The sequence below is a fragment of the Notechis scutatus genome, chromosome 4 (genome assembly GCF_049901735.1).
Source record: "Notechis scutatus isolate UNSWTSFEM ecotype Mainland chromosome 4, rNotScu1.2, whole genome shotgun sequence".
Taxonomy (NCBI): domain Eukaryota; kingdom Metazoa; phylum Chordata; class Lepidosauria; order Squamata; family Elapidae; genus Notechis; species Notechis scutatus.
In genome coordinates, this window is record NC_142012.1 from 37,565,531 (window position 1) to 37,579,190 (window position 13,660).

The window sequence follows — 13,660 nt, forward strand, 5'->3', positions numbered from 1 at the left end:
CAGCTTTTGTCGCCATTCATCCATTGTAGGAATCACAGCATCCTTCCATTTTTGTGCATATAATATTATCAGCATATATAATATCAAAGTTTTAAATTTTAGACCAGAGGTGTCAAATTCACGTCATCATGTTGTCATTATGTAATGTATCATGACTTTTTCCCCCTTTGCTAAAACTGGGGTAGGCATGGCCAGAGTGTGACGCATGGGCTGCAAGTTTGACACCCATGTTTTAAGACTGAGTCTCCACATCTCTATGGTTGGAATTTAAGCAAACATGTGAATCGTAAGAGTAATCTTTTAGAAAAAAAGGTAATTGCTTGCCATAATTTCATTCCACATGATTTTTGTTTACCAGATATCTGAACAAGCAATGGGAAAAGCTTGGAGGTTGCAGTGACTGCTTAACTTTCTTTGCTACATAATAAAAATTAGACTGAAAAACTGTACACACACCCAATCCATTTTTATTAACAAACCCATAAATCCAATTCATTTTCCATTTTCAGAAAAGGTTCACAATAGGTTTTCAGTCTTTTATAAAAGTACTTGTTGTCTTATCCTTGATTAAATTGCTCAATTATCACAACTGCCATCTTCCTTTGTGGGTATTACAATATTTTTCCATTTTGTAAATAAATTTACTTTTTATTTTTATTTATTTATCAAATTTATATAAAATTTATATGTCATGGAAACTATAATAATTTCACTGCAGTTACCGTATACAAAAACATAAGCCTGACCTAATTGGCTATCCATAAGTCCCAGTTTTAGAATTACTACCATTCTAAAAAGAGATTTTATGAATTCTGTTTTAATTTAATTTAAATCTATGAGTAGTGGCATTGAATTTAACATAATAGTTTTAAATGCTCACTTTTCTTTGTTTTTTACCCTTTTATGTTTTTTTTTTCAAAATCTGACTTCTTTAAATTATAAAAACAGTGGAAAAGATAGCAATCCTTCTGGGTTCAGTTCCAAGTGGGGAAGGAAGACACTGGAAACATAGTGACTGCTTGGAAATATGGTTTAATGGCAGACAGGATCACATGCTTTGGGTGAAGATATGCTGATAGTTCAATTGTTTTATACCCTTGGGATTTGAATTTGAACTTGTATTTTGATTGGTTGTCAGACTCCCATGGGGCCATGCAGGGGCAGCTCTGTCGGCTGTCCTGAGTTCCAGGCTTGGTTAAGCCTTGCTGGATGATGATGTAATGAAAGGGGCTTTGGGCAATTCCTATTATAGCTTTACCTGGAATAGATCTTTGTTATGTAAAATAGACTGGCCTAGGCCAAAATAATGGCTCATTAGGAAAGGTGGGGAGGCCGAGTTTCTGCTTCTGAGATGAGTTACTGCTTCTGAGTTTCTACTCTTTTTAGGGGAAATATTCTATCTTTTTAATATTTCCTAGGATATTTCATTTTTCTAGGAGTGGGGTGGGTGCTAACTTCCTACAATATTATCCATAAAATTTCCACAGGTAAAGAGTAGAAAAATACCAAAACAAAGTATTTGAAAATGCTAAAAAAAGCAAGTAATGCAGACCTTCCAGAACAGCTGTTGGTAATCTCTTTTCCATGGAACTTGAACAACTATAATGGTTTTGGTCAAGTTCCAAAATGATCGAGTTGCTCAACTCCTATATATCAAGTCAATCTACCACAAAACCTCAGGTCTTCCCTGGAAGGAAAATGAATACGGAAGAGGGTTTGTCAGAACTTTGGTTTTAAAAATAAGAGGCCCTATTAGTGGCATGTTTTGAATATATAATATTTATGGCCAGAATTCAAATTCCATGACTTTAGGAGGTGGCTTTGTTTGCTGACTGTACAGTTTCAGATAAGTCTTCCTAATAGAACTCTGGCAGAAAAAGGAGAAAACATTTATCAATTAAAAAAAGAAAGTCCATCTTCCACATCTTTAGACAGGGAAAAGTACTTGTTTTGAGTGACATGTTAGAGACCACATTCCAAAACTAGGTAGGGCCAGTACGTATGAGCCTTAGGATAGGTGATGAAAATTTTCTCCTTTTGATAATTAAAGATTACAACTCTAAAGCAGATTTTGCGAGGAATGGGGGGGATGTTTCTTGGATTTTGTTCAAAGATTTGAACATATATTCCTATTGTATATTTTTAGAATCCCTAGTTTTTTTTAAAAATGGCAGATGATGATGGGGAAGACTAACAACATAGCAGGTTTTTAAGAAAATAATGATATGCTAGAGAGATAAATGGACATGGGAACATGTCCAATTTGCTAGTTAATAGAGTCTAAAATTGTTCTTATCAGTTAACAGCAATTCACTCTGTTGAACTCTTCCAAATGTTTTGTCAACTTTAAAATCATGTTGGTACATCTGAACTTGCCCAGTATTCATGATCATTAGTCCATCACCATATATAAAGATACAAAATGATTAAAAAATGATTATGCATTTTTTGTATGTGTGTATATGTGCATGGGTATGTATACGCTAACAGCCCCACACACTTCATCTACAAATAAAAACAGCATAATGTAAGGAAATACCCTCTAAAAAAAATTAACATAGTTTTCAAGAGGGGAAAAGATATTTGAATGCCAGAAACTGAATTCTGCCCAAAACATTTTTCAAAGCACTTAAAAAGCCTGAAGGTTGGGCTAGGTACATAGTGATCTTCACCTGCTTCCAAATGTTTGTTCTTAATAAATACCAAAGTTGAATTGAACCTTTCTAAGTGTATCACACACACACAAAAGAGGGAGAGAGAGAGAGAAGGAAAGGGAGAGACATACTTTGTGATTTTAAAATCTTGTTATGTTTTTGTTCTGATGTTCTTTGATATGTATCAACTACCTACTTTTTCCAATTAATATTGTTTTACACAGACATATATACCCAGCAACAGTTGCTGCCCTAAAGGCAGGGGCGGGTTTCTACCGGTTCTGTCCACCTCTGTAGAACCGGTAGCTCTGAAGAGCAGCAGACATAGAACGGGTTCTATGTCTGCTGATGTTTTTGCCCACCTGCCCACCTGGGCTCTTACCTGATCTTTATTTCCTGATTTTTCAACTTCAGCTGCCGAACGAGGCACAGCTGCAGTTCAAAAACCAGGAAAAGAGGGCTGTTTCAAAGGCTGCGTCTCTGCACACAGCATGCTGATGACGATTTACAGGCGCGCGGCTTACAGCGTGCAGGGAAGCTCATAAATCCCGAACCGGGAGTTAACCCTGTCGTATCCCACCCCTGCCTAAAGGGCAGGTTGATTGGCTCCACTAACTACATGAATTTCAAACAACATCCTTCCCGGCCACGCAATACTCTCATAACTTGGGTGCTATTTCTGGCAATTCTTTTACTCCTATATGAATTCTCATGATAACATAGAACTGATAGGCATGCAACTTATAAATAATTAAAACTTAAATCTGCTTATGCAGCAGTACAGTTATTTCAGATCATGCTTAAGATAATAAATATATATTCACTGTGCTCAAAGAATTTCATCCTATGATATTTACAAATGCACGTAGAAGATGCTTAAACACTCCTGATTAAATTGGATGTTTCAATAAAGCCATAAATGAATAGAAGATTATTCCATTGGTACAAATAAGCATAACATTGTTGTGTGCAAAGAAATGTATATTTAGTTTTGTGAAGTTTTTTTACAGATATAGAGTAAGAAAACAGTAAATTTGAAAATTAACCCTTTCAATCACTCCCAAAGGTGCTTTTTCAAGAGGCAATTGGACTTTTTCTTTAAAGACTTTTTTGCTTCTCATCCAAGAAGCTTCTTCAGCTTTGAAGACAACCATGATTTGGATGACTGAGAATCTCCATAGACCTTTCAATAACTATTTCATAATATGTTCTTTGACAGAAATATGAACTCATGAGTATTTCCTATAGTCATCTAAGAGGGTTTTTTTTTTCTATTGCTTTTGTATTTCACCCACCTTGACCCATCTCACTTCTCCTTGTAGAAGTTTTTTAACTCAAAAATAGTTTTAGATCTCCTTGCTTGCATTGCTACTTTAAGATTTTGACTAATATTCAAGCCTGGGGGCTATGGAAACCATTTCAAAGGATTTACCTTTATTTCTTGTGAATATTTAATGATTGTACTTATGTATGCTTCCTGTTGTCTTGCTGAAGTATCCAACTTTTTTCTGCTTCTTCTTTTTTTACTATCTATGCAAATAGGAAAAAAAACCTGTGCTAAAACTGCCTGAAACTCTGCAGATCTGCAAGCCTGAAACTGTTGAACACTGCAAGATTTAATTGACACTGGAGTATTTATCATCATGTCTACAATGCTTATACAACTTTCTGGAAAGGAGAATTTTCTCAAGAAAACATTTTCTCTGATTTTAATCAAAATTCCTCCCATACCTCCCCCCTCCCAAAAAAACACACTGTTGTAAACAGAATAGATTTTTGATTGCAACTGCCACAGTTTACATGTAAAGCTTTGGAAGACATCAAATACATCTGGAACCAAAAAAAAAAAAGCCTACACAATTATATAGTTATTTTTGATGTAATGTATATAATGCCTCTTATATAAATATGATTTGGGGTGTTGAATGGGGGAGCCATCATGCTTCCAAGACATTAGAAATGGAGTTGCTGTGTGTATGAGAGTGCATGCATATTGTCTTCTATTTTTGTTTTTCCCAGTAAGTTCCCAGCGAAAGGACTTTCATGACTTCATTCAATGTAGTGTAAGAGATGACTAGTGTTGAAGTTTTTCAAAGCCAGCAGATAATGTTATGTGTGCAATGCCAGCATCATCAGATGTTAATCATAACCTATTTATTTATTTATTTATTTATTTATTTATTTATTTGATTTGCCAATTGTTTACAAGATAATAAGTATAAGTGTATACATAGTTGTGAATACATGAAATGGGTACATATAAGAAAAATAAAGAATAAGAGAAACAATAGGACAGGGACGGTAGGCACGATGGTGCGCTTATGCACGCCCCTACAGACCTCTTAGGAAAGGGGTGAGGTCAATAGTAGACAGTCTAAGGTTAAAGTTTTTGGGGTTTGGGGAAGAGACTACAGAGTCAGGTAGAGTATTCCAGACATTGACCACTCTATTGCTGAAGTCGTATTTCCTGCAATCAAGTTTGGTGATAGGCATGGGTTTATTTTCTTCTATATCACATTTCAGATATTTTCATCACCATTGCTAATATTACAAATCTTGTCACTTTATATCATTTTTTACACAGTAAAAGTGTGCAATTTGAACTATAGAACTGATTTCAGATTCAGTTGTTTATATTTTTGAGATACTTGTTAAGCAATACCTATTTTTATATTTGGATCCATGTAAATATGTAATTATTAGCTCTTTTATCTTAGAAAACTGGCAATTCTTGCATTATGAGATTGTTTAAATGCTTTGCATCTGCATCCAACAACTCAATGAATTAATATTCAGTCAAAATATTTTATCTGAAAGTGTGGAGTTTTGGTGTCTGTAAAAAACAAATTAAGCCTGATTGGATTTTCATTGTAATGTGTTTGTGTTATGTTGACACAACCAATGTTGACATTGGTGTTTATGCCAGTAATATTTCTGAGCTGTGTTTAAGGAATGCCTTGGTAATATAGGCAATTTCATGCCTGGGAGCTTAAAGACCAAATAAAGAACACTAAAAGCATAAAACAGCAAGAGATATCCTGCTGACTTTTAAATACCATATGTACCATAGGCTGGTGACAGGATTTAAAAAAAAAAAAAAACAGCCTCATGACATTTGGTGAGAAAGTTTATAAAATTTGTTAACAATTTTTTAAAAAGCAGTAATCAGTAAATAGCTTAAGGACAAATTACTGATGCTTTGTCAAATATCCAATTGTACCATAATGAAAAATAATTCTATGCAGTGTAGCGGTCAGACAAGTCAATTTCTGATGCCCAATTATTTCCACATCAGCATTTAAGTCCTAAGCATTAGAACAACATCTACTTTCATATGCTTGTTGTTCTTTTGCAAAACAAATATGACATTTGCAAGCAAGATTTAATATTCAGCTGGTAATCTAACCGGATCATCACAGAATTCCTTATTAAAATGCATAATGAAACATAGAGCCATCAGACATTATTTCTCAACTCATATATATTGAGTTTGTGAAATGGTGTAAAGGAAATGCTTTGTGATAAAGGTTCAATTCAACAACAGTTCTAAATTAATTCTTTCCTTCCTTCTGCAAACTTGCAAGCTACCCTTTGGGATCACTTCCGAAGATCAGATCAGCACCAATCAAAAAGAAGCCCAGACAGCTTTAGATAAAACAAGTCCTACAGCTATACTTTTTTTTCTTTCTTTCAAGTTCTCTTTGTTCAGTAACCAGGAATGCTTCAGCCTTTCTTTTGTCAATTTGGTTGTGTTATGCATTGATGTATAAACATGACACAGGAAAATAAAAAGAGGGATTGGTGAAGACTGCTTGCCCTGATCTTAACTGATAGATTGGTGGGGGAAAGGGGGGAAGGGGATGAGCACATTGGATTGCTAATTATATAATAGCAATAGCACTTAGACTTATATACCTATTCACAGTGCTTTACAGCTCTCTCTAAGCGGTTTATCGAGTTAGCATATTGCCCCCCACAATCTGGATCCTTGTTTTATCACCTCGGAAGCCAGATAAGATTTGAACTGCCAAATTGCAGGCAGCTGGCAGTCAGCAGAAGTAGCCTGCAATATTGCACTCTAACCACTGCATCACCACAGCTCTTTGACCAAAAAAAAATGAGAAAAAACATTTTTAAAAAAACTGTAACAGTTAAAATTGGATGAAATATTGAATATATGAAAGCCAATTTGGTATAGTGATTTAAGGTTTAAGGCAAGGAACCAGGATACCATGAATTCTAGTCCCACCTTAAACACAAAGCCAGTTTGGATGACCCTGCTCCACTCATTCCCTCTCAGCCATAGGAAGGAAGCAATAACACATCAGTTCTGAAATATTGCCAAGAAAAGTGAAAGAACTTATCAAGGCAGTCACTAAGAATCAACACTGATGGAGCGCACCCTCCAAAATATGTATATATATGAGAATCAATCACCACTAGGACTAGATTAAGTCATCCATCCCTGATAAGAAGTCTAATTGTAAACAAGTAGACAACTTTCTAAAACTAGTTGAATGTCTAAATGATCGTAAAGTCCAATGAGAGTAAAGTGGGATACAAGTTATATAAATACATATTTATATAAATAAATAGGTATTTACAACTCAGTTTATATTTAAGAATATAAAGAATATAAAAATATAAACTGTAGCTAGAAATAAGTCATATGAATATGCAGTATTTCAAAAGAGTTTTTAAAAAGATGCTTCAAAACAGCAGGACTGCATGATAACACCTGTCAGCAACTCTTTGAAGCCACTCCATCCTTTCCTAGATTCCTGGACCCCCTAACAGATCAACAACAAGACATAAAATACTTACTTCTTGAAATTCATTTATACAATATAGGCCTTGAAATACTTTTACTTTCATTTGTATATCATTTCTTCTGTGGTTTCTGCTTTACTTATTTTCCTGAGACTAGTAGATGGGAACTCTGTATGTAAATATTTTAAAATTTATGTTAAATATTTTAAAATTTATAGTTATACCAAGCCATTTCAGGATGTTATTTATTTATTCATTCATTCATTCATTCATTCATTCATTCATTCATTCATTTATTTATATCCTGCCTGTATTATTTTTACAAATAAACTCAAAGGGGTGAACATATCCAGCATACCTTCCTCCTCCTATTTTCCCCAAAACAACCCATGTGGGCTGAGAGGTAATGGCTGACCCAAAGTGAGCCAGGTGGTTTTCGTAGCTAAGGCAGAACTTGAACTCACAGCCTCCCAATTTCTAATGTAGTGCTTTAACCACTAGGCCAAACTGGCTCAATAGTCCAAACTGGAACATGGTCTGGAACATGGTATTAATTTATTGGCAATCACATGCATAATCTTTATGCAAATGAAAGTTCTATCCAACAAGAAAGACCAAGAGTGTCAAACTCCATTTCATTGAGGGCCGCATGTGTTTGACCTTGGGGGACCAAGGTGGGCATGGCCATGGCAGGCGTGGCCAGCTTGATGTCCTGTGTCGGGGATGCCTTTGGTGGCCTGAGTGCTCTACCAGCAAAAATGGGCTCCTGAGCTCCATTTTCAGCTGCGATGGCCTCCTGCAACCCTCTGCCAGCAAAAATAGAATTCAGGGGGAGCACATGTGGCCCTCCTGAGCTCCGTTTTTGCTGGAGAGGCACCATGGGCCACTTCTTTGCTGTTTCCAGAAATGATCTAAGCACCCTGAAGGCCGGATCCAGCCCCCAGACCTTGAGTTTGACACCCCTGGCCTAGACATTTAAAACAAGTCAATCTTGCTTTACTATTTCAAACTTGTATTCTCTACCCTAAGAACCCTTTTAGAGCCAACTGTCTCTTTTTCTCTTTATTTTCCCCCCTCTAACGTAAACTCAGCTTGTCAAAGTGAATTGAGAATTGACTCTTATTTAATAGTTTAATCCCTTGCATATATATTATTGTACAGCACATATTGGGCTATCTCAAAGCACATTCTCCTAATGGATGTATATTCCATTGTAGTTGCCATTTACCACTTGAGTTTGTAATTAAAGGAAGTGTTATATGCAGAAATTGTGAACCAAATCCCTGTACATTTGCAGCTACATCCTTAATGCAATTATTATAGGTAAAACAAGAAACCTGTTTAAATAATAAACTTATGAGTAACTTATTGCTTTGAATGAGATACTATTTTTCTGTCTGCACAGTTTATAAATCATTGACAGCCCTGTTATGCAAGTAATTACTGGTGTTTAATGTAGCCTGAATGTCAACTTGTTGGACACAATCTGTAATCTTTCCACCAGGGCTCCCAAAATAAAAGAAAAAAGAAAAATCAGTGGGATACTATGACTCTAATAAACAATTCATAACAATTTAATCAATTCAGAAAATTGAAGAAAGTTGTTACCTAAACATAACTTGGAATACGTTAAAATGTTAACACCTATTTCCAGTAGAAATATAGTGATATGGAATTATGTGAAGCCTCAATAAATGGAAACAGTAAAAATTAATGACACATGGTTATAGAATAAACATTTATTTATATCCCTTATTTGTATCTTTGCCTTATTTACCATTTTGCCTAAAGAACAAAAACAAATTGCACATAATTTTGTGATCTAGGAGTCCCCAATGTTGCTTGGGGGAGGCCTTGGGATCTGTTCCTTGATATTCCTAGGCCTCACTTATTAGAACGAAAGGAAGAAACTGACACCTCAGCCCAATATATTTAGGACCAGACAAAATAATCTATAATTATTCAAATAATGTATTGGGTATAATCAGAACTTTTTCATGAATCTATTGAAATTAATATGAAATTTAGCCACGAGATCAATTGCATGTATTTAAAATCAAATCCTATTAGTAACCGGATCTGTTATCCATTTAAACTAAGATTTAAGACAATGCTATTGCTGGATTCAGGCAACATTGCACCAAATAAAGCAAATATCATGGCCAATTAAAGCATTTCATGCGTATATTGCATTTGAAAATGGAACATTCACATCCAAATAATTTAATATTTTACCTGTTCTGCATAGGAAATCTGGTTTAATTACTAGTAGAAAATATATAAATGTTTTTGAAGCACTTGGTAACACTTAAAAACAGAATTTAAAATGTGCTCCTAGAGGACCAAATCCAGGCCAGATGTTTTCAGAAAAATACATTTCTTATCTTTCAATATCATTCATTAGAACATATTAAGGGATGCAGGGAATACCACAAAACAACAACATTTCTGAGTTCCCAGAAGATTTGTTACAATTTCTAACCAAAGTGGTTCTGAGCTTTAATTTTGTAGACATTTTTCCTTGATATTGGCAGAAGAAAGGTATTTTTTTTCTCAACTAGTGGTAAATATTTTATAAATAGAAATGGCTAAAATCTCAAATTCCCAACAACTGGAAATCTTTTTTCTTCTCTTCTTGAAGCTAAAATTCCTTCAAGATGACATTAATATATCAACTATACTTTACAGAATAAAGTATCAAAGAATGCTCAAGTGAGTCACATTAAGATTTGTGTTTGAGGCACCAAGAAGCTATCTTCCCACGGCTTAAAACTTTTCTGTCAGCAAATTACATTTTAATGCATCTTGATCTTAAACCATGTGGTACTTTCATATGCCATTTTAAATGCAAGTGTGCCGAAATTATCATGGTTGAAAAAATGAGTTGCAAAAACTGAAAAATCTTAGCTCTAGTTTATGTAAATTGAATGTGGAAGTTCCTCAGGAGCCCAAAAGGGATTGAGTCTCTTTTAACATAAATCCTACACTGAGAAGTCTCTTTTAACATAAAATGCTCTAGAATAATTTTAATGTTTAACAGAGCTGGATCCATCTTCCCCTCTATCATTTCTGTCTTTGATGGGTCCAAAGTAACCACCAGAAGGAGTGCTGGGCATGAAAGAAGACATGATATTGATGGTTTGCTATCTGCTTTCATTAGTGAAGAAATGTTGGTGTTTTTATTCTTCTTCTTCTATAGAATTATTATACCATTACGATATTCATGGAAGAAAATGTAGGAAAATATTTATGCCAGGTTATCTGGCATACCATATTTTTCAGAAGTTTAGAGTTCACTATCAAAAGCTCAACTGTCATTCAGGACTGATTGTAGCTAAAGCCTTCTCTGTGCCTTACACTCTTATTGGGGAATGACTTGTCCAGGGAAATATTTCAAGTATCTCCTTTGTATTTTTTGCAGTACTGTACAGAGTTTTTCTTACTGACCCGAAGTTTTTAGGAGCTATATAACAGCTGTTCTATAGATTGTGACATTTTTGGAGTCAAAAACATAATAAGTGACATTGTGTTTGGAAAAAAAAAAAAAGTGACATATGTTTGCCTGAAGATCTGATAGAAAATACAGAACTTCCAGATTCAAAAGAAAAAAAACATGGTGCATTGGTGAGCAGCACAAACTACCAAATTTAAGTCAAAGAAAATGAAAGTAGACTACTTTGTTACTTACTGTTAAAGGGCTTTACAGCCAAGAGCAGCCAAAAAAAAAAAAAAAGTGCGAAGCTCAAAAATGGAATCAGTTTTCTTCTACAGTAACAATATAATTCCAGGAAACATAGCTCTTTGGTTTGGTTTGGTTTGGTTTGGTTTGGTTTGGTTTGGTTTGGTTTGGTTTGGTTTATGTAAGGTTGTTACAGAAAGTAATAAAATGCTAAGCTAGGGTAGGTCTAAGGAAAAAACATACCAGAAAATGAATGATTTCAAAATATAGTAAGTAGGAAGGCTATTGGTACTAGAAAATTCAATAGCTTTAAATTTGCAGCGATCACATAAGAAAAAGAGTTATGAGATAAAGCAATACACACAGAGACACACAAATAGCTATCCTTACAGTTGTATTGATCTTTTAAAATGCTTTATTCATGATAGCAAACTGAAATTGTAGCTTTAACATCTAAAAGCATACTTACAATGAATATTTTCCATTATTATAGCTTGGGTTAAAAAAAGAAAGAGGGATGTTTAACTTGTTGGGTCCATCTCTCCTTCAATCTACCATCATGCAGACCTCATTCAGATCGCAACTGCTTCCAGCTTCTTCCTACTTGGCTATGACTTCAACAATATGTTTTCCCAAAATAAACAGGAAAAAGAGTTTGCCTCTTTTTTCAAAGAAGTATTTTGTGCCTTAGATTATATAATACTAACAAAGTTAATAAATTGCTAAATCTATACTCCATTTCCTAACAAAGCAATTCATGAGGTAGGGTACCAGTCAAAATAATAAACATAGTAAGTTATTAAAATTAGAACAAATACTAAAACCCAGTGATATATTTTAATCAAATATTGGAAGGTTAGAGATATACAGATAACAGATAATCAGAGTTGGGAGGGACCTTATAGGTCATCTAGTCCAACCCCCTGCCCAAGCGAGAGACCCTACACCATTTCTGACAAATGGCAGTCCAATCTCTTCTTGAAGGTCTCAAGTGATGGCGCTCCCACAACTTCCGAAGCAAGGTGTTCCATTGGTTGATTGTTCTCACTGTCAGAAAGTTTCTCCTTATTTCCAGGTTAAATCTCTTCTTGCTCAGTTTCCATCCATTATTCCTTGTCTGGCCTACAGGTGCTTTAGAAAATAGCTTGACCCCTTCCTCCCTGTGGCAGCCCCTCAAATATTGGAAGACTGCTATCATGTCTCCCCTGGTCCTTCTCTTCACTACACTAGCCAAGCCCAGTTCCTGTAACTGTTCTTCATCTGCCTTAGTCTCTAGTTCCTTAATCATCCCAGTTGCTCTTCTCTTAATATATAATATTAAGCATTCTTTGTTTTTCTCTAGAATCAATGTCATCTTCATCCACAAACCAAACTTCAAAAAAAAGGGCAGAAATGTTTAACTCACCCCTCCCATGACACATAAATATTTCAATCACTCTTTACAGACTGTTCACACTTAAAATATGTCCATGGGTATAGTAAAGAAGCTTAAAACATGCTTAATTGCCTTTTTTTTTTTTTTAGAAGACAGGTCACTTTTAACATAAAAGTTAGCTTTTTCTTTCCTTAGTATTGATCTTCCTAAACTGCCCTTCCCAAGAAATGAAGCTTACAGCATTGGGTGAATTTCCATAGAATAGTAACAGCATTGTTCAATAGCTACTTGAAGAAGAAATAATAAATATTTATATTTATATATTTATGAATAATAAGCATATGGCTAAGGTCATTTTTTTCTAGCCACAAAGACAAGAATTCGCTCAGGCTCAGATTCAAATGAATGCTGATCAGTCTGCACTAAACCTAGCCCATGATATAGCCATGGGCAAGAGAACAGATCTGGCATGCAGGATCAATATCTGACTGGGAGCTGGGAGGGACTGCCTCTCAATAAAATCTATTTAGCAGACTTTTTGGTACAGTAACACACTCAATTTCCAGGAAATGGAAGTTATGAAGAACATCATTTCTCAGGTGGCTTATTGTGAGGCAATATTTATGGGGTTGGGGCAGAGGCACAAACTGCAGAGGCAGTCATTTTACCATTCTCCTAGCCCTTCCTGAACTACCTCATCTCCCTGCAGGGTGGTTATTGATTCATTTCTTCATGTAGGTGGGTTTAACCAGCCATTAGCCTACACTGGGAGGATTACTGATCAGATACTCAAGTCTAACTAGTGGATTTTTTTTTTTAGATTTTTCTAATGAGCTGGAACGCAGTTTTGTTGAGTACCAGGTTATTGTCTAGGGCAGGGGTATAGGGATATGATTTATTTGGAAACTTGGTTATTTGAAAAGCATATGAAGAAGACAAAGAAAGGCTTGGAGCCAGCCTAATGGAAGATGGAATCAATGACAAGTGGATACAGAGAAGATGGAGTTGAGTGTTTGCAATTAAACATGGCAAAACAGACCTATTTCCCCATTTTTATTGCATGTACACATTCTAAAATCTTTTAAGTGGTTTTTAAAAAGTTACAAATTTAAAAAATACTATGCATTTGATTGTTAGATATTGAAAAAAACATTAAGATCCTAGCAAAGCACTGTCTTTCCT